The sequence below is a fragment of the Pinus tabuliformis genome, chromosome 6 (genome assembly GCF_031772625.1).
Source record: "Pinus tabuliformis cultivar Carrire ecotype Pingquan chromosome 6, CPIR1, whole genome shotgun sequence".
Taxonomy (NCBI): Eukaryota; Viridiplantae; Streptophyta; class Pinopsida; order Pinales; family Pinaceae; genus Pinus; species Pinus tabuliformis.
Window position 1 is genome coordinate 941,183,844 of NC_142292.1, and position 22,634 is coordinate 941,206,477.

A 22,634-nucleotide genomic window follows, 5' to 3' on the forward strand; every position below is an offset into this window, starting at 1 on the left:
CCATCGTGTTCAAAACCATGTGCGAAATCCATGCACAAAACCATAGGTAGGTCCTCCCACCTAATATAGGGTTCAAAAAACATTCTCGGGTGTTACCGGGAAAACTAGTGTCTATTTAGAACTACTAGTCCCACTAAGACGAGTAGTTATCTTAGAAACAAACAAACTAAAGTCACTTGTGTTATCCTTTACGAGAGACAGATGAGAAAGAAGCAGCGAGTACCAACCTCAGTCTTTTGCTTGGCTCCTTGCTTGTTTCCTTTCCCCTTCGACAGAATCTCGCCACTACTTCCTTACTTGTCCTGGTTTAAAGAGCACCTATAGAGTCACAGCAGCATAATACCATCAAAGCATAGAGATCTATCACTATAAACAATATAGGATCAGATATATATTGACCATACAAATGCATATATCAACACAATATTCAGAGATACACAAGAATATAGAGGAAAACTCAAATAGCTTTATTGATAGAAGTAGTAGAAGAGAGGATTACAACCACTTGGTCTGACCCAGTGCCATCCTCCCAGCTTGAAAGCCCTCTTCACCTCATACAAAGCAAGATCACCCAACAATGTCTTCAAAGAGAAACCAACATCACTTCTTTGAAAATTACCAAATTCCAACCTTTGGATCTTTGGGATGAGGGATCCATATATAGATGTTTGCAGAGGGGTGAGTCAGCTTCTGGAATTTTGATTAGTGTCATATCTCTGATAGTTCTTGGTTCCACTTGGAGATTCCATGATCTTTTACTCATCCTTGGGCGAATTCAGGGAGGCAAGTGTCAAATGAGCAGCTTCTAGAAGATTCTCACGGTCTCCACCTAGCAAATTGCTTGTGCCATTTGTCTGCGCTCGCTCATCGCACCCTACAGAATGGCTTACTAGTATGCATCACACTTTTTGCATGTGGAAGGTGAGATGCATCGCACCCTTAGCACTGGGCAGTCTGTATGGTCCTGCTTTGACCAGTTCTAAGTATTTTTTCATGGAGAACTTCTGGGAGATGATATAATCAGTTGACCTTGCTCCTTTAGGGTATGAAACAACACTTTTAGGGACTTAGAAGCCCTTTTTTATGGACCTATGTGATTGGGGTTGCAATGCCCAAATATGTCTATAACAGTTGCCCCCTAAAGCATGAGGTCATAAATCTTTTTGATGTCAAGTGAAATGCTTTATAATGAGGATCCGAGGTTTTTTGAACTAGAAGGTGACTTGTAATAAGATACAATACAATACATTATCTTCATAATATTTTCATGATCTAGCTGAGTTGGGCATTCCCATGCTCGGCTTGATAAATTCATTTTCATGTACATAGGATAGACAACCGTCTGTGTGCAGACTGATGATTCTGGTAGAGCCATCATCCCTTAGTTTGGATGGTTATCTATGCAGAAATGATGTACATTTTATGTCTTTATTTTCCTGAATATATCGCAGCTTGGATGGATGAAACTAGATTCGGCGTCTTCAAAACTCGTTCAATCTTCGCCCGAAAGTACAAGTTGATCCACATGTGAAAAGATGTTCTGATGTCGAACATGGAAAGACATCGCCTGATTACTAGCCAATGATGTAAGCTGTTAACAGGCACGAGAGGAATCACCGATGATGATGATGACCCTCAAGGTACTACAGTACAATTCACGTGGTTTGAATACATGAGTCGATGTCGAACACCACACAAAATCTTTCGGTCGAAGACCATTAATGTAAACCTGTCGTTGGAAGTGAGAAACTTGCCATTGAGGCATGTAAGCTTCAAAGTACTGAAAGGGTTGTTCTTAGGTCGGCTTCTTGGATAATGAGTTGATGTCAACAAAAAGTGACCCGTCGTAGGAGGGCATTAATGAATCCCACATCTATGACACGGAACGGAGCAAATTATTTTGTGGAGGTGAAAATGATCTGATGATACAAGGTTCAGGGTGGTGGTCATGAAAGAATGAAGCGTGAAGGTATTGCAGTAGATGAGACACAAGTTGGGTTGGTGAATTCTCTCAGAAACTTCTCTTGAACATATCAGTGACACTGAAATGGATTGGTAGCATTAACCCCCAAAATGGATGGTACGGTGGACCAATGGTGATATGACTGGTGAACAGAATAACCCAACCTGACTCAATCATGGTGATGGAGTGAAAGTGTCATGTTCAAGAGTGACATGCTACCAATAAAGTTTCTTCAAGTTTTCTTTCCAATTTTCCCCAGTCATTTCTGATCAGTATCTCTTTATTTTTGTCAAGCTTGAGGAGGATAACATATGCTTGTTCTATAATTTTCCCTTCGGGCAAACCCGTCGCTATGTTTTAACGAGCCTAGCAACAGTGAAACTCGCTCTTGTCTGAATGGACAAGTTTGTCGCTATTGTTTTAACGAGTTTAATGACAAGGATAACTCGGTCCTTTTCAATTTTTAGAGAGTCTGAAAAGAGACGAAAAGGAAACTTTAGTAATCCTTTTTTGTAATATAATCCCTTAAGTCCGAAAAAGTATAAAATAATTCAAAAGGGATGACTTTTCAATCATTTTAACGAGCTGAACAAGACAAGCGCTCGATCTTTTTGTGTAATGATCACTCAGGTCCAAAAAGATTAAAATCTAGAGGAGGGATAGCACTTCCGATTGCTTTAACTAGTTGGAGAGGCCAATTGCTCAACAATCTTTTCATATATTACAAATCAGATGAAAAGAGCTTAAAGAAGACTTGTTTTTTGAGGAACGAGTGATGATTTTGGATAGCAGCTGGTTCCAGGTAAGGGTTGGAACTTTTCAATCATAGCAGTGTAAAGAAGATGGCTAACAGAATCACTCATCATAGGTGTTCCTCAAAAGGGGTAAACAATCAAATGGAGGCATGTGATTGGCTAAAAATAGTGGAGGTGGTGGTAAGAACATGACCAAGGTTCAAAAGTTGATGATAATGCGATCGCAATGGTTATTTACTGAAGGTGGGTTCATTTTTTAATGAGCTTAAACTCTGGTGGAACATATGCTTATTGCTAGGTTTATTTTTTAACAAGCTTGAATTTCTCGTAAAACTGCTCATTGCTAGGTTTATTTTTTAACGAGCTTGAGCTTCGCATAAAACTGCTCATTGCTAGGTTTATTTTTTAATGAGATTGAACTTCACGTAAAACTGCTCATTGCTAGGTTTATTTTTTAATGAGCTTGAACTTCGCGTAAAATTGCTCATGGCGGGTTTATTTTTTTAATGAGCTTGAACCCTGCGGTAAAACTGCTCATGGCCTGATTCATTTTTTAATGAGCTAGAACCATGCGGCAACATATGCTCAGATTCGGTTTCATGTTTACGCAAGCATGAAATGAGAAGCTATGCTTGTTATAAGTTCGCATGCCCCTAGCATAGTGACACAAATCGCGATGCATGCCCCCCAAGCTTCATTGCATTCAACGAGGTGGTTGGAATGAAGGTTTACCTTTGAGATCTTTGAAATACTCGAGTTGGATTTTACGAGATCGTAATCAAAGACTCAATTTGGAAGGGGATTTGTTTCAATTTTTAATGAGGTTGACACAGTAAAAGAACTATCCTCATAATCCATCGTATTTACAGTATTTGATAGAAAATAAAAAACTGAAGGATGATTAAGGTTGTTGGAATAATCTTCATGGTGATTTGGAAGATGGGAACGATGGTGGTAATCTTCCCATGGTTCCTCCCCTATCATCATTGACTAAATGATTCCTTCGTCTGTAGAATGTACATGTGACCAAGGATGTGAAGAGGTGTCGTATTCCTTAGACCTATCTATCCAAACACTCGATGAGTGTTGATTTGGGTTTGCCCCCTAGGCTAAGAAAATTGATTGCTACAATATTTTATTGGGCTTGGAGGCAATACCTGGTGATGATCCATGCTAACATCGTGTTCGGATATCTTCTGAATGGAAGATACCATATTGCAGGTTCCTACTGTGGCCACTTCTGCCAGGTTTTTTGGAGGCGGTAGGGCAAAAGTACCCGTCAATGTAGGGTCTTTTAGCAGGCCTACTCCAATATTTTGAAGCGACTGAGAGCTTCCGTGGATCATCGGGATGCTTCCCGTAACTTGTGGAATGTTGGGGAGAAAGGTTTGTTGGTCAACGATTGTAATTCCTCCTTGAAAAGGAAATGCAATCTTCTTGAAGTACGTTGACACAATAGCAGCCATAGCATAAATCCAAGGCCTTCCCAATAGGATGTTATAATCGAGATTTCTATCGATAACTTCAACATCAATTTCTACTATTTTTCTCCCCAATTCAACTTGTAAGTTACTCAAAATCTCGTATGGAGTGTATGTTCATCCATTGAATGATTTTAATGTCGTTGACGATCACGACAAGTGTGGTGATCCTAAAGTTTTCCAACAACTCATTGACATAATACATGTAGATTCCCCCTCATCAATAATTGTTCGATGAACAGTTTTGTTGAGGGCCTTAACTTGAATGAGGAAAGCGATTTGAGCTAGTAACTGAGGTTCATATCCTTTATGATTAAAGGCCACAAGATTGGAATCTGCTGGGTCAATCCCACCTATTGCTGATAATAGAGCCTACTTTTGGGAGGGGCAAGTTTGTATTACTTCAAGTGTCAATATAGCGGACGACGATTGGGTCAGGTCCTCTACTATATTATAATTTTGTGCCGCTCTGGCATGAGGATTAGATTTTGATTTGTGTACTACTCCCTTTGGCAGCTTTATCGTTAGCTCGGGAATGATGGGTGGCACAAATTCTGTCGAAGTTGTTGTCGAACTACTAGGTTGATCAGTAGCCTTGTTGTTTGACAGCTGTGGATTCTCGTAATCTTTATTCCTTGTCGATATCAAGGCATCATTTTTCTGTTTTGAAATGGACAACATAAGCACTTGGGATGGGAAGCATTGTCGCCAACAACTAGATTGGTTCCTGGGTTCGGAAATGGATCAGCCAATACTGCTGAAGTTCTTGAATTCTTAAATATTTTCTTAACTTCAACTTTATATGGACAATCTCTCGTCCAATGATCCTCATCACATATGAGGCATGGTTGACTATGTTTATTTTGCCTAGAAGGGTGTGCAGAAGATTTTTCAGTAGACGAATTGTCTTGTTTCTTCTTTTTGCTCTTCCCTTTCTTCCTGCCCCCCTGGTTGCTTCGGTTCTTTGCCTTTGTCGGTCGACATGACATTAACCTCCGAGGCTAGAAGTTCTTCATTTTCATTTTGACTGGAAATCTTACTGGCTTTTTTAGATGTAGCCTTTGTCGATTTCATGCTTGTCGTACCTATCACACCATCGCCAACATGAGAGTCTTTGTTTGATTTAGGAGGAGGAGGAATGGAAAATTCTAGCCTTGGAGCATCAAGGATTCTGTCATAGAGTGTGCTAGACTGAGTATAGATCAAGTCTAGATATTGTGCACGAGCAATGACCTTCTCTTCAGTGACGACTCCTCCCTTTGCCACATCTTCTGTTATAGAAGGTAACAAGGACTTAATAAACCATTCAGCTAGTAGCTGATCAGGGACATATGTTTTTACCATTCTATGACGACATCACCATTCATGAATATGATCAGATATGTGAGTGGCTGTCATCTGTTTGAAATTGGTAAGAATCTCTGTTCCTATTTTGTACCTTATTGGTAACTGAAAATGGGTTAAAAAGGTGGTGGCAAGGGCGCTGAAGGTATCAAACAAAGCTCTAGGCAATTCGATGTACCATTTTGCTGCTAGACCAGTTAACGTTCATTGAAAAAGGCGAAGCCTAATAGAATCATCATTTAGGTTGTTGGAGGAACACCATAGATGAAAGGTCATCACATGATTCGACGGATCTTCACCCGGATTTCCATTGAATTTAGGAATATCTGATGGAAGTTTATGAGGAATCGCCGGCCACCAAGGGGTGTAAGCAATTGGATAATTCGTTAGCCAATTTAGATTTGGTAACTTTAAGGTCACCACGAAGGGCAACTGTTGATTCAGGTTCAGCGAAGCGTACCCAAGATAAGATGGGATTGCCTGAGCATTGGGTCTTTACATACTAGCATAATGCATTTGATGTTGATAACTTTGATAAGGTTGTTGGGCATAACCAATTTGGGATGATTGATGATAACCATTTTGAATATACGGCTGCCCATTACCTGCAAAGCTTTGTTTCTCAGGTCCTTGGTAAGCTTGCTGGAATTGCGGTTGTTGATGTTGCACTAGCCATGGCTGTGAAGCCATTTGTTGTTTCCCAATACTGGATGTTTGACCAAGATGAGGGTTAATAGTACTCGTTTGAGCTTGAGTCACTCCAGTTAAGGAGCCGCTAACCGGCGATTGCGGTTGCGTCATAGAGACAAGAGGTTGTTGTATTATGACCTGAGAAACTTGAGGCTGGCATACAACAGGTAACGCCTGTACTTGCGACACTGTCACAATAGCTGGTGTAGTGGGGATATTTGACACAGGTAGACTCGGTTGCATTGAGTATACAATTCTTGGTTGTTGAGGCAGTATTGGCACCCAACCACTGGATGTGATTCCATTTTGACCTAAATTTGGTTGAGAACTCTCATATGGTTGTTCTCCTCGAGGGAATACTGAAAGGGCATACTGTCCTCCATATGATGGCAATCCAGTGCTGACAGGGAATATTGGCCTTTGGAGACCGGACTGCCCAAATTGATACTGTCGTGAAGGATCAATTTGCTGAGACTCAACATAAGAAATTCTAGATATTATTCTGGACGAACAAACGGGAACAGACCATACTGTCGAAACAGTCCCTGGGTGGACTCCCTCTAGCGGTCGAGAGCTAATTTGGATAGATGGTATGCTAGCGAACATCGTCAGAGTGGTGGTAGGAGGTTCTGCTACCGCTATATCGGATGACACAGTCCTAGATGTTGATGGTTGTCCAGACATATTGAGTCTATCCAAAAGACTTCCTAGCGATTCTATAGGAACTTGCGATGAAGGGGTGCTAACTTCTAAAGTGGAAGGATGTAGGTGGATCCCAGTTCCAAAATGCGATGGAGTACTAGATGGAAGATCCTTCGTAATCTCTTCTATAGCTATCAATCTAGGTGGAAGAGGTAGACCATCAGGTCCGTAAAATATTTCTGGTGTTGAAGAAGGTATAGACTTTGCAGCTACAGATGCTGGAGGGGTAACACCTTCCAAATCAGCTCTAGATAGAGTTGGTTCAGGAATAGAAGTGTTTACTGTTACACTAAGATCAGTTCTAATGTCCTCTTGTAACTATGGAACTTCTTCTATAGAGGCAGGGATACCAAAAATGGTTGGAGTAACTGGAGTCTCAGAGGATGTTGAAACACAAGTTTCAAACAAACCAAGAGACTTTGACCCAGTTAAACAAGTTCGCTTGGCCTGGAATGGTTTTTTTTCCAGATTCAAAGACGGATGACTCGTCAGTCTCTGCGAACGATGGGGTTTTGATTGACTTTCTTCCATGATTGCGGATTATTTGATCAACTCAAAATAAGAGGGGAAAAATGTTATTCTGAATTAAATGAATTTTAGACACTTCGACACAACTTGCTTTTTCAATTTTTAAGAGTCGAGAAAAAGCTAAGTCGCCTTCAATTTTTAATGAGCCTAAAGTGACAAGTGCTCAGATGGACCTTTTCCTTTAAGGAGTCTAAAAAGGAATGGAAGAGACTACTCTGGAAATCTAGACAGAGGGATTACCAAACCAATCGCAAAACTGCAGAATACTTTTTATGGTACAACAATCAATCTTCCCGAATGTTGTGTTCAGTGCATTGCGTTCGATAGGGTGGCAGACATGGCTTCCTAAGGATAAAGGATATGACCTATTGTGGTCTCCCAATATATACTTGACCGTACGTGGGAGCACAAGTCTGCACTGGCACTTGTCATCTCAAAGATGAGGAATCACCCAACCTATGTTGAAAGCGACAGTTACCAGGCTTTACGACGCCGGAATACATCTCTAGCCTAGACTTCTAGATGTTGTGCGTTAGGTTCCAAAGCGTTTTTATGTTCATTGAATTTATTTTACAGTTGATCTTTCTTAAGAAGTTTGCCTTTAAGGTTCACCGTGTGATGTAGACATACAACTCCTAAATATGCAATCTAAGATGATAAACAATCATTTATTATTCTTTTTGCAATGAAAATCCTAGCTACTAAGGAAAGAGAAGTGAAATCCTTTCAACATCGAGCAGAGAGCACACACTAGATGCACTGTCCTAAATCAAAATCAACAAGCAGTCTAAATGCAAATGCACATGCATGTATTTGTTTTCCGCTTTCTTAGTGTGTGAATGACAAAAAGAATGCTAGGTACAAATCTAAATTATTTCTTCTTTCAAAGAGACAATACTAACGATTTTATTTTCAAAAAACGATAGGAAGGCAAGACGACACTTTGTGATTTCGAATTGAAAACTGCTTTCGACACTTCAAATACTATAAATTCAGATCAAATACAAGAGTAACGGTGTAATAGCCTATCAAAATGTGGAGTATTCTTTTCTTTTACTGAAAACGACACTTGTGACACTTTCAAATCAAAAGATGACAGTTCGATTAAGCTACTATTTTGTAAAGGAGAACTATAAATGGAGAAAAATACATAAAAACATTCACAATTCATTGTACAATGGAGGCTGGATGATGTAAAGGAATGGGGTCTCAACAGTGGTCTACTTATCACAGACAACAAAACTCCTGAATAATGCTGAAGGCAGTGAAGGAAAAACCAAAATCTGGAGGCAGAAACAGTATTACCTAATCATCGCACCTGTAACACAGGGAAATAGGGATGCATCCCACCTACTGCACATGGGAGGTGCGATGCATCCAATCTGCCAAAAGGAGATAGTGCGATGGTACAGGAATGAGACTTTAACTTGGGTTTTGGTCACAATTTGCAGCTTAGTTCAGGGATTTAGGCTAAGCTAATGATAGTCAGTAACTACAAAGTATAAGGGCTGATCTAATGAGGTTACTTGAGCTACCTCTAGGGAACTTAGAATGTTTGCAAGTCAATTGTTTAGTTCATAAGAAAACTTGGAGATTGACTAAAGCAGTGTTGATCTACTTTGAACTTGCATAGCAAATGCAGTTCGAAGGCTAGTTGGCTTAACTTCAGGCTCCATCTGTGGTTTATGAATCAGACAAATAGAGACAAGAAATCAAACTATTCGCTCCCCAGCGAAGTCACCATTTTGTTATCGAGAAAACTAGTGTCTATTCAGAAATGCTAGTCCCACTAAGATGGGTAGCTATCTTAGAAACAAACAAACTAAAGTCACTTGTGTTTTCCTTTATGTGAGACAGATGAGAAAGAAGCAAAGAGTACCAACCTTAGTCTTTCACTTGGCTCCTTGCTTGTTTCCTTTCCCCTTTGACAGAATCTCGCCACTACTGCCTTACTTCTCCCACTTCAAAGAGCACCTATAGAGTCACAGCAGCATAATACCATCAAAGCATAGAGATATATCTATGTAAACAATATAGGATCAGATATATATTGACCATACAAATGCATATATCAACACAATATTCAAATATACACAAGAATATGGAGGAAAGCTCAAATAGCTTTATTGATAGAAGTAGTAGAAGAGAGGAATACAACCACTTGGTCTGACCCAGCACCATCCTCCCAGCTTGAAAGCCCTCTTCACCTCATACAAAGCAAGATCACCAACAATGTCTTCAAAAAGAAACCAACACCACTTCTTTACAAATTACCAAATTCCAACCTTTGGATCTCTGGGATGAGGGATCCATATATAGATGTTTGTAGAGGGGTGAGTCAGCTTCTGGGATTTTGATTAGTTTCATCTCTCTGATAGTTCTTGGTTCCACTTGGAGATTCCATGATATCTTACTCATCCTTGGGCGAATTCAGGGAGGCAAGTGTCAAATGAGTAGCTTCTAGAAGATTCTCAGGGTCTCCACCTAGCAAACTGTTTGTGCCATTTGTCTGCTCTCACTCATCGCACCCTACAGAAGGGCTTTCCAGTATGCATCACACTTTTTGTATGTGGTAGGTGAGATGCATCGTACCCTTAGCACTGGGCAGTTTGTATGGTCCTGCTTTGACCAGTTCTGAGTAGTTTTTCATGGAGAACTTCTAGGAGATGATGTAGTCAGCTGACCTTGCTCCTTTAGGGTATGAAACAACACTTTTAGGGACTTAGAAGCCCTTCGTTTATGGATGTATGTGATTGGGGTTATGGTGCCCAAATATGTCTATAACATCGGGGCACTGCCTCGGACCCTATACATGGGGGCGATAGCCCCCCTGCTTACCCGTTGTGACCCCCCGCATCACCCGGAGCAACGTACAGGGGTGCTGCCCCCCCTGCATGTGGGATAGTCGTGGAAAGAATGTAACACAACCCAACAACACCGAACTACAATCCTACCTCCCTCGCATTGTTTAATTATTAAATTTACTCTCGATACATTAACCCATTTCTGTTTAGTTATTTTTAGTCCTGACAGGGATTATATCATTTGCCTTGCTGTCAAAGTGTATTGAGTTTGTATTTTTTTCTATGTTTTTGTAATTTTAATAAAAATTTCATGAAAATATTGAATATTGCTATTTTTCATAAATTCAAAAATAGTTTTCTAATTTTATGGAAAATTTATTTTTAATGTTCGATTGGCTTAGAAACTTGTGATGGGACATAACTCCCCTAGTAAAAGGAACTTTATTTTTATTATTTGTGACACTTTATTTAAAAATGAAAAATAAAAAACTAATTGTGTGCGTTTGCCCATGAATGCTCTATACTAACACTGTGACGCTCCTCCTACTCTGCTCAATGTTACAAGTATCTTACATAGGCGAGGAGCACAAAAAGTTGATACATTATGCGTTAGCATTATTTATTCGAAAAATATTTATTTCATTACATAAAGCTCTTGTTTCATAATTACTCTAATTTTTTCACTCAATATTTTACCAATTAAAATATAGTTAAAAACAATTAAATATTCTTTCAAACCGTTATGTATTTATTATGATACCACTTGTGGGGAGCTTAAGTGGTGGAAACACATTGCTTCAACCTCTTCACATTAAGGCTCCAAAAGAACAACAACAAGGCATCCACACGAGTGCAGAAAAGTGATCTTGATTGAGCTTGCAAACGAATGCAATTGTGGTGAGTCAACAAGGTTCATGTTTACATGTATCCAAGAGCCCTTTAAAGGGTTGAGAACCTCTATCTCCTCCCTAAGAAAAATATAACGACTTTGTAAGAGAAATACTATGGCCATGTGAGGAGTTGTCTAAGCGAGGAAGGTCCTTTATACAAACTGATTATATCGATGATGGTGCATCCATTGGTAAATCTTCCCGTGGGAATCCCTCCTTTGTAATACATACCATACCAAGGGAAATTGGATTTTTTTGGACAATATGTAAGATAATTTTTATTTCCCACATCTATTAACGAGTCACCAAACAATAAGAACGAAGTACGTGGTTTCTCAATGTTTTTGTTCATTTCCCCATTAATGTGACTTATCAGCAATGGTGACAAGATGAAACTCAATATCAGCAGCCATGGCCATGAATTATTTTGGCAGCATGAGTACTCCATTCTATTCTAATCCTCTTTCGCTCACACACAATGGATTACAAAACATGACTAATGTTTCTATGGAAAATGGAATTTTTTTTCATATCAACTATTATATGAATTCATGAAATAGGCCACCACAATTTTCATCAAGCTCACACTTAAAACTCATGAATATGTGAAAATCTAGAGCTAGTAGTCAGGTCAAATTTGACCCATGAGAGTAATTATAGCAAAACACATTGCTACCAAGTCATACACCTGCAACAAGATAGTTTCGCTCGTTTTCTCAGCCTTCTTCTGTGACTAGTGATTGAATCAGGATTGTGTATTCCATCTTGTGCTATATCCACCTAATTTTTTTTTAAAGGCAATTTAATATGGTGTAAATGAAACAAAATTTCTTGCAGAACGGATACTGTTGTACAATTTATACATACAAAAATGCATTGTTAACCCAAGGGGAAATGTTTGATCCAGATATCACAAATTGGATTTCATTATGACTTCCCATCCCTCGATTTGCCAAAAGAGATCTGGTTACTAAATTTTTAATGCAACATGGTCGATGGCTTTACACACAAGCATGCGATCAGACAAGGAAAATTGTTTTAATGTGAGTGATGATGGATTTCATTGGAAAAGTATTATTTTGAAGTGCATCATATCTCTAAACTTTCCTCTTTTGTAGAGATATTTTATTCTCCATGCTACATACAAACGTGGGTCTTTTTCCAATATCCTTTCTGGGGAGCACAATGATGATTCTTGTGAAAGAGGATTTTATAAAATTAAAAGTGTATACCATCTAGAATGCTAAATTGACTTGGAAAGCTTGATTCATGAGATAAACTTGTTTTTAGATAAAGGGTTCATAATAAATACGATTTCACAAAATAAAATCTCACAGCAACTAAAATAAATGGAAAATTTATAATTTAAGGGTCACCCTGCAATTTCCCAGGGTGGTCAATCAATTTAGTCATTTTCTTATGTTGTCAATTTTTGCATGATAAATAGGTACAAGTACGTGGAAGTTGAGTGCAGAGCTATAATCCAAAGTTTAATTAGTTTGTTTTTCAACTTAAGTATTAGTGTAGAGTGCAAGAGCTAATGAGCATTATGCAGAGCTCAACACTACCTCACAGTTCACACATACCAGGCTTAAGGATTTCATGTTAGAATTCTATCTGAAAATACAAATTTTAAAATCCAATTTCAAAGCCACAACGGGATGACCCAAAATAAAATAGTCTTCGTATGTGCACAAAATTGACCGTTCAAGAAAGATATGATGTATGTAATTCTTAATAATTAAATTAAAAAAGTTTAGATTTACTCCATATACGTGCCATCACACATTTAATTCATTAAATCAACAAGCAATAAGAATATATTAAAGATAATTGGGTGGCAGTCTGATATTAAATCATTGTGCATAAGTATCGCTTGTGCAGAAACTCATTGTGTGGAAGCTTATGCACAAGCGATACTTCCACACAATGATTTAACATAAGTTCAAATAACCTAGAAAATTGAATGAACGAGACACCTTTCGAGTGCATTTCTTTATCTCTAAGATGAAATAAAATTGATATACTCTCTTCGCAGTGTGTTTCCTTTATCGACTAGGCATAGGTCGATTCTTAAAGTAATTGGGATTTATTTTTTCATCTAGATGAGTTGTCATATGTTACCAATCTTGAATACAATTTGGACAACGAGCAATTATATACCATGTATTTGTTTACCAATCATCAAATATAATTTGGACAACAAGAAGTTGCATCCAAGTTTTTTTATTTTTTATTTTAAAAATGTTTAATATATGTGGAAAGTGAGAAGTAAAAATTTCCAGTTACATTATTACCTTTTATGTTGTAACAAATCTATGTAGTAAAGAAACATCGTGTATGTATTTTCTTCTTTAGTAACAATCTACAAACTTTATTTCTACAACTTTGGGTGACTATGGATGTGTTGGGAATAGGATCCCCCAAGGATAGTTTTGGGGCTAAAAGCCCATGTTTTGGGTCAAATTTTGTAATAAACTTGTAAAGTCTCTGCATTTTGTGGTCACAGAGCACAAAGGTGTCATGAGTCATAAAGGGTTGTCCGCCCTTAGTTTTGTAAAGTAAATTCGGTTATAAGATATTTACCCATGGTTCGTAGACCATGGGATTGTATGAAACAAGCTAAATAAGTAAGCTCTAGGTAGTTCAGATAAGCCTTAGAGAGTGATAGCTCTAAAGTAAGAATTCTAAGTTTCGGGTCGTAGCATAGGTAGAGGCTCTGCAGCTGAGTGCATAGAGGCCTAGGGTGGAAGTTTGTAGCTGAGTGCGTAGACCCCTACAGCTGTGTGCGCAGAGTGGATAGAGTCTGTAATCACTTGAAAGATATCAATAAAGAGAAGTATTCTGCAAATTTTGCATCTTTGTTCATGTTAATGCATTTGACTTGTTATGTAAGAATTTCATTTATAATTCTCATATGATGCACGAATGTATGTAATTACGTTGGTTAAGTGAACGCATGTAAGAACATCTATTTACGCAGTGCTAACTATGATTGTCTAATAAGATAAGTAAGATATTTAAGCTAGTTTTGGAATCTGCACAGTGCACTACTTAGCAGCGCGAAAGTACCTCAGTCATAGGTTAGGGCTGTGCGAAGGTCAATTGTACCCTTTCGCAGAGGTATTGAAGGGCAAAATAAGGGGCTAGTATGGTAAGCCCTAGAGCAAAATGACCTGTGCGAAGGTAGGAATAGAAGGAATAAACCAACATCTCGACCATATCAGGGTGCAGAAACTTGGTTCCAGCATCTCCCCATACTGCTTCGGGTGAGACTTCGATCCGCGATCCACGGGCTGATGCCGAAAGGGCGAGTAGTGTAGGGATTTTTTTGGCTAAATAATGTTGAACCTGGGTCAGGCCGACACAAGCCAACAAATGGTTCTGTTGCCGAGATTGGAATCTACATAAGAGATGTTTGATGTCATATCACTGGAATCCAACTAAGAAAGAGATCAGACATTGGTTGGATAGTAAGCTCCACAAATTCGCAGCATGGGAGAAAAGAAACCCACCACTGACAAAGGAATAGTGACTGGAAAGATACCTATATACAAAGATCGACGAAATCTTTTTCTGCTCCTTTTCGATTGAGCTAGACGAGTGGATCATGAAGATAACAAATAGCCAAGGAAGGTGGAAACTTAACGGTCCTATTGTTTAGACCCTAGAGCTAGTACAAAAATTGGAAGCATCTGAGGAGAAGATCGCCTGTGTTGTCAATCATTGGCTCGATCGCATCATAGGAGGATTTGTGACTGAATTCGCGGTTGATACCTCAGTCAGTTGCAGTGAGGCAGAGAGATGATTTTTCAAAGAACCGCGAGGTAAGTACTTGAAATTTTGGAATACCTAGATTAAAATGTTATTGTACAAAAAGCGGGTTATGCAGCTACCTTGATGTCGCGAAGTGGAAAAACTTACAGGAATGAAGGAAAAAGGGGTCCTCAATATAATCCATTGGTTTTGCCTCCATGAGGTGACGGAGAGGGAGTAGTGTAGGTTTCTCTGCGAAGTGCTATTCAGTTAATAAGACAAGGATTCCCGCGATTGCCACCTCCAGCCACACCACCTCCAACTTCACCACCATCACTTGCGACTTCACCCGTGCCACCTCCACCTCCATCGTAGTTCAGTATGGCAAACTCAGTGAAGCTGCCTTTGTTTAAGGGCTTGGGAAATGAGGACTCGGACCAATTCTGGTTCATCGTGAAGACCATATGGGAATCTTAGGATGTTATAGATGATCACATGAAGAAGGCAACCATGGTTAGTGCTCTGCAAGATTGCGTGCTAACCTGGTACATCAAGTACTCGAATGATAACTTGAATGCTGGAGTGGCAGACATCTAGACATAATTGAATAGAGAATTCAGTCGGCCTAAATCTGAGGCACAATCGATTGTGGGGTTTAAGGAGATCGCGATGCAGCTAGGCGAGACACCTTGGGAACTAGATTAGAGGTTGAAGTGTAAAATCCATGAAGCTAATATGAACTTAATAGATGGACAGCATCGTGAATGGTTTGTGGCTTTGCTCCTGCCACACTTAAGGGTTTCGTTGTCACAACAAAAGATAACGACTCAAGGAAAGGCCTTGGAGATTGCAATGAGACTGCATGAAACTTCAATTTAAGATCCAAATCTAGCGGTTCAGCTGATCCATGCGTAGTTGAAAAACATTTTCCTTGAGATGCAAAGTTTGAAAGAAGACAGAATAGTTTGACCAGAGTGCGCAAAGAGGTATGGTGCCTGAAATGCAAGAGTCAGGGGCATGACAAAGACCATTGCCCAGTCTTTGCAAACTACATTACAGGAGGGGGACTGATGCCTTTGAGGTCGGAAGCTCAAGCAGGACCAAGCGTGGGGCCTACATTGTGGTGTGCTATATGTCAGGTAGCAGGAGAACATGCTACAGATAACTGTCATTTTCTACAGAAGTTTTTACAGACACTGCAACAAATTTTCTCCAACTTTTGTAGGTCAGTAGGACATGATGAGCATAATTGCAGTAGTTATGAATTGATGATGGATAGAACTCCTACCTATGGGGTTCAGGCAGAATGCGCCCCCTTGACCAAAGCGTAGGGATGGCGTGAACAATTTTTTAGGGGCGTGGACAAGGACGAGACAAAGGAGGACCTAGCAGAGGTCGGGGACAGTTGATCTGCTACAATTGTAGAGGACTAGGACATTATGCTCATGATTGCACTAACCCAACACATCCATCGTGTGAGTATTGCACTCTATTTGATCATGAAACATAATACTTTCTTGCACTAATAACAAGGATACATGACAAAGTGGAACTACCACCTCAGCCAACTTAGAACCTGCAGATGATAAGATCTGAGCTGCGCAAAGAGGATCTGAACGTGAATATAGTGCTCTGAAGTGGAACCACAATAGCAGATGACAAGGGGAAACAACCGATAGACAGTACATGGGTTCGAAAATCTCTGGTGAAGGAGGTTGAGTTCGATTTAGAGTGCACATGTGAAACCTTCACGGAAGCGAAGAAGAGCTTAGCTGAGGCCTCCACCTCAGGAATCAGGGATAAGCCCAATCAGGACATGGACCCTTCTATGATTATAACCTTCCTAGAGACCTGCATAAAGTTGATGCACGATAGCAAGACTATGAAGGGGTTACAGGAGCTCATAAATAGATGCATCGTAATCGCTCCGGTAAGCCCCACGTAGTATGAAATATTAGTAAGCATAAAACAAGGACGAGATGGGAAATGAGACTGACTGCACAAATAGGAGAGTATGAAATGGATTAGGTTATTTTGGACCTGGGGTCAGATGTGAACGTCTTGTCGAAGAAGACTTGGGAACAAATGGGGAGATCTGTGCTGCAATGGTCTCTGATTCAACTAAGGATGGTCAACCAGCAGAAGATCATGCCCATGGGGTGGCTGCAGGCGGTGACTATAGATATTGAAGGTGCAAGCGCGTTGGCTAACTTTGAAGTAATAGAAATTGTGGATGATAGCAAACCCTATCCTACACCCCTGGGAATTGAATGGGTCACTAATATGAATGGGGTAATCAACCAAAAGAAGCGAAAAATGATATTTGAGAAGAAATCACTCCGCATAATAGTACCCCTAGATCTTGTTGAAGGATCGTGCTATACGGAACTAGTCTGTGATTATGAGAACGATGTCGATCTAGACTGTGTCTATAGGATAAAAGCGCGAGACCAATATTGGGTGAATCCAACAACAGATGGATGAATTACATGGGATCGCGAGAGTTCCTACACCTCGGACTCTGATGAAGAATCAGAGTGGTGGAAGAATTTGTTACATGAAGTAACTACATGGAGTTGTAACATGATGACCCGATTGATGCATTGTATGTCGTAAGAGGTGAGAAATCTACCCACTTATGATGGCCTAAATGTTGTAGATATATTTTTAGATGAATTTGAGAGGGAGGTACTGGAAAATCAGCACTTCCAGGCGTTGGACTAGGCACTGCGCTATGCCCGCGAGATGCTGAGGTACGCATAAGGGAAGCTTTAATGATTGGCATGAATGTAGGAGGATGATGAGAACACGCTTTAGGAAGCCGAAGGTTTGAATGACATACAAGTATGATGGGCAGGATGATCCATGCGTGCACTTGGCCAAATGGACTCACGCTTATGGAGAGAAGCCCCAACTTGAATTGGTGCACTTATTCTGTCACACCTTGGACGTCATCCCAATGAACTGGTATGTAGAAACAGAGCTCTGCCATGGTACAAGTGAATGGGATATTCTACGCGATGGATTCATAATGACATTCAGTTTTGAAGATGGGTTTGACTGTGTTGATGAGACGCTATAAGAGGTGAAAGCAACAATCTTTACGATACCGCAAGATCCTTTGGACCTGGCTTAGCCTAAGTGCGCTACTCAGCTGAGTCATGCACTAGAATGCTATAATGTAACCGTTGAAGAAGAGGATGAGGATCTGCAAAAGATTAACATCCCTAAATCAGTAGGTCACCACGACATTGAAGGACCGAAGAATGAGAATTTTGATATAACTGCACCGTTGAAAACAAAATAGGTAAAAATTGGTAAGGAGGCAGAACCCATATTCACGAATATTGGAGACTACTTGGACGATGCGACAGTGGATAAGGTTGTTTAATTTCTCCGTGAATACCAGGATTTATTCCCTACCAAGTTAACGGATCTGAAGGGGATAATCGGGGACTTGGGTGTTATGAAGATCACATTGTAGCCTGACGTGAAGCTGGTTAAGCAAAGACCTTACCATCAAATTCCAAAGTATAAGGAGAAGGTCCCCTTAGAGCTAGACAAGATGCTCACAGCAGGCATCATTGAGCTTGTGGAAGAATCTGACAGGGTAAGCCCAATGGTGGTACAGGAAAAGAAGTAGAAGGATGAAAGAAGGATATGCGTGGATCTCAAAAAGTTGAATGATGCTTGTGTACATGATCATTTCCAGACTCCGTTCACCAATGAAGTGTTGGACAATGTAGGTGGCCAAGAAGCATATTACTTCACTGATAGTTTCTCCGGGTACCACTAGATCAAAATCGCACCGGAGGATAGGAGAAAGACAACCTTCGTGACTGAGTGGGGTTATTTTCAGTACAATGTAATGACATTTGGATTGAATAACATGCCTAAGATCTTCTCGCCCGTAGTCATTGTGACGTTCAAGAAATTTATTCATAAGTTCCTGGAGGTATACTTTGATGACTGGAATTTGTTTGGACTAGTGAAATTCCATGTCGCCAGTTTACGCCTGATGCTAAATACTTGTCGAAGATACCAGATCGCGCTAAATCTGAAGAAATGTTTGTTTTGTGTTCCTTTTGGGACCCGACTGGGTCATGTGGTTTGCATAAAGGGACTAATGGTAGATCCTGTGAAGACAACGATGATACTGAACTTGGAAGCACCAAGGAGTGTGAAACAATTGCGTGCTACCTTAGGACATATGGGATATTAAAGGAAGTTTATCAAAGGCTACGCCTAGATCACCGTGCCTATGGAAAAATTATTGAAGAAGGATGTCACATTTTGCTGGAATGAGGACTGTAAGAAGAGCGATTGAAAGAAAAGTTGGTCACCATGCCGATTCTAGTCTTCCTGTAAGGGAAGGAGTTTCATGTACATGTCAACGTGTCATGTATAGCGCTCGGAGTAGTACTGACACAAGCTGGCGGAGGAGACTTGGGCCATCCTATCACGTTTGCAAGTAGAAGTTTATCCAACATGGAGAAGAACTATTCCACCACTGAGCGCGAAGGGTTAGCTATGGTATACATGCTCTAGAAATTTAGACACTACTTACTGGGAGGCCATTTTAAGATGTATACAGATCAATCCATGCTGAAGTGCCTGGTCAATAAGCCTGTGTTAGGGGAGAGAAACTGTGGGTGGATGTTATTATTCGAGGAATATGATTTTGAAGTTTTTGTGAAGCTTGGAAAATGTGGGACCAGACCATCTGTCGCACATCGAAATAGGGGAAGAGCCCACTAATTTGGAGGAGGAATTACCTGACGCATAGGTATTTGTAGTGCACGCCGTAGATGGTCATTTTGAGGATATAATATAATTCCTAATGACAAGAACTTCCCCAAAAGGATGCACCATCCAACAGAAGAAGGAGTTAGTGATGCACATGGTAGATTTTTCTGTCATTGCTGGGCATCTCTAAAATGGGGTTTGATGAGATATCGTGACAATATGTACCCAAGTTTGAAAGAAGCTGCATCATTGTGGACACTCATGGGGGCACTAAAGGAGGACATTATGCAGGGAGAAAGACCTCACAAAAGATTCTACGTGCAGGGTTGTGGTGGTAAACCCTCCATCAGGACTCAAAGGCGTATTGCAAGGCATGTCATGTGTGTCAAAGGACTGGTAGGCCATCACGGAGGGATGAAATGCCTCTGAATCCACAAATGACATTACAAACCTTTCAGAAATGGGCGATAGATTTTGTGGGAACCATTCAGCACCAAGGAAAAATGGGAGCGAGGTACATTATCACCACGACGGAGTATTTGACTCATTAGGCGGAGGCACAACCTGTGAAGGATTGCACGGGCGTGACTGTTGCAAAGTTCCTCTTTGAGTATGTACTAACGTGATTTGTCTGTCTAAAGATCTTGATGAGTGATCGCGGTACACACTTTCTAAATGAGACGATCAATGCGACAGAGGAATTTCAGGTATATCACTAGAAGAGCATATCGTATCACCTGCAGGCTAACGGGACAGTGCAAGCATTTAATAAAGTGTTGTAGAACACACTGACCAAGGTTTGCAATGCTTAGCGAAGTGATTGGGACCTATGCATACCAACAATGCTATGGGATTATCGGATGACATGCAAGAAGTTGACTGGACAAACACCCTTTACGCTTGTCTATGGTGTTGAAGTGGTAATTCCTATGGAATATATTGTGCCTAGTCTGCGCGTAGTAGCACTCACAGGTATGACGGATTCCGGAGCTCTAGAGGAAAGGCTTGCACAGCTGAATGAACTTGAGGAAGAGAGATTTCTAGCTGGATTTCACCAACATGTCCAAAAGTAGCGCGAAAACGCATGGCATAATTGACACATTAAGTTGCACACATTTAAGGTAAATGACATGGTTTTTCTATATGACAACAAGTTTGATAAATTTCCAGGGAAGCTCAAAATGAACTAGTTAGGGCCCTATGTCATTAAGGAAATTACTGACGGAGGAGCAGTACAGTTGGTTAAAATTGAATGGAGAACCCTTCCCAGGAAAGGTGAATTGCAGTCGCTTGAAGCCATACACCGGTGGCCCAACCATGTGACTAGATTAAGGTAGCATAGTTTTAGCTATCCAGGCAGCTGAAAGAAGGCACGGGACTATAAACTACATTGCCTGAGTTGGGGAGCTGTGCGATTTGAGGACTACGTGAAGCAAGGATGTGTCATAGGGTTCGGTACAATGTGAAGGGAGATGCGCTACCCAGGGAGAAATCACGCAGGTCGGCCGAAAAGTGACCGTTAAAGTCACTGCTCATGATTTGATGATAGAAATGTGGCCAAATGGAGTAGGCGATCGACATTTAAGACGAAATTTATGGCTCGAATCCTTGAAAATCTGCCGCCAATCCAACATTAATGAACCGAATTTGGGGGGGACGGTTGGATTTGAATTCAAAATGCCCTATAAATTACAAGTGGATGTCCAGCGAAAAATACTTGGCATTTTTAGATTTGAGTTGTTGAGATCTCAGGCACACATGAATCGCGAGCACTATGAGCTTCTAATAGCCAGTAAAGTATTTGAGACATTTCCAAAGGAGACACAAGAGTTCTTACAAAAAATCATGTCAGCGCCCATAGAAGCTATAGATACCGAAACAGAGGAGTCGGTGTCGAAAATTGAGATGGAGGCAGAAGTAGCTGCTCCAGAGGTCGCCAAAGTGCTAGCAGAAGTCCCAAAATCATTGAGGATGCTGAGACAAAATCCGACCCTAAACAAGGAGACCGTGAAGGATAAAAATGGAAAGCAGCCTGCCATACCAGTATGCACATTGCCAAGGAGAAACCCACCAAAACCCACTGCACAGGAGAAAGGAAAGGCCATAAATTTGGAACCAGAGACATTGAAGACATCCCAATGGATGATGAGGATGTGGGAGGCGAAGGGGAGGAGGTAGAAGCCCAGGGTGTGGACCGTATTACTCAGTTTCCTGAGTATGTCCCTCTGCGCAAGCCTAAGACCAAGGTGTTGAAGGACATCAATGAGAGAAAGACCCCCTTGCAAACCCCTCTGCTTTTGGATGAGGTCGTTTTCGAAGGACTGCGCTTGGCATGGGTGTCGATACTGAAACTTGAAGTCTGGGACTTGGCCAACCACGAGAAGTTCCCACACCTGGCGACTTAGCAGCTGATGTGCTGCATCATTGATACAAATATCGGTATGACCACATTGGAGTCCCAGAGGTGGCTCGGAGGAGTAGACAAGGCAGGGTTGCTCAACCTTCTTTGGGTGTCGCACTACAACCACACCCCGCTGACAGTCTTGGTCATCAAGCAGCTGTTGTGCTTGGTGCATGATGGGTGTTTGTGGCTGGAGGAGCCAATACCCATCACGGATAGATTGATTCACTAGATAACGCAATTTCTGTATACAAGAGAGAATACAGCCATGATATATGGCGGAAAAGGCGACGAGTAGGCCCTCCCAGAGTCTATGAAGGAAAAATTTAAACCGTTGAAGAAGTCACGTGGATATGTTATATCCAGTGATCATGACCCGGCTATGAAGGTAGCCACAAAAATCTTAGCAGGGAAGGTGATGAGGAAGTTTCGTGCCGATGAGGTGCCAACACGTTTCTTCGTGATAGCAGCCCAATGCACCAAGGAGTCGAGTTCAATTGGTCAGACTACCTTCATGAAGAGCTCCCGCCGAACTACCGCAAAGCACAAGAGCTAAGCAAGACGTTCCGCTATG

At 40.7% G+C, this 22,634-nt stretch overlaps 1 pseudogene; it reads left to right on the forward strand.

Moving 5' to 3' along the window:
- LOC149262015 (polyadenylate-binding protein-interacting protein 7-like) overlaps positions 1-22,064 on the forward strand; it is a 74,294-nt pseudogene extending 52,230 nt beyond the window's left edge.
- Positions 22,065-22,634: the final 570 nt, after the last annotated feature.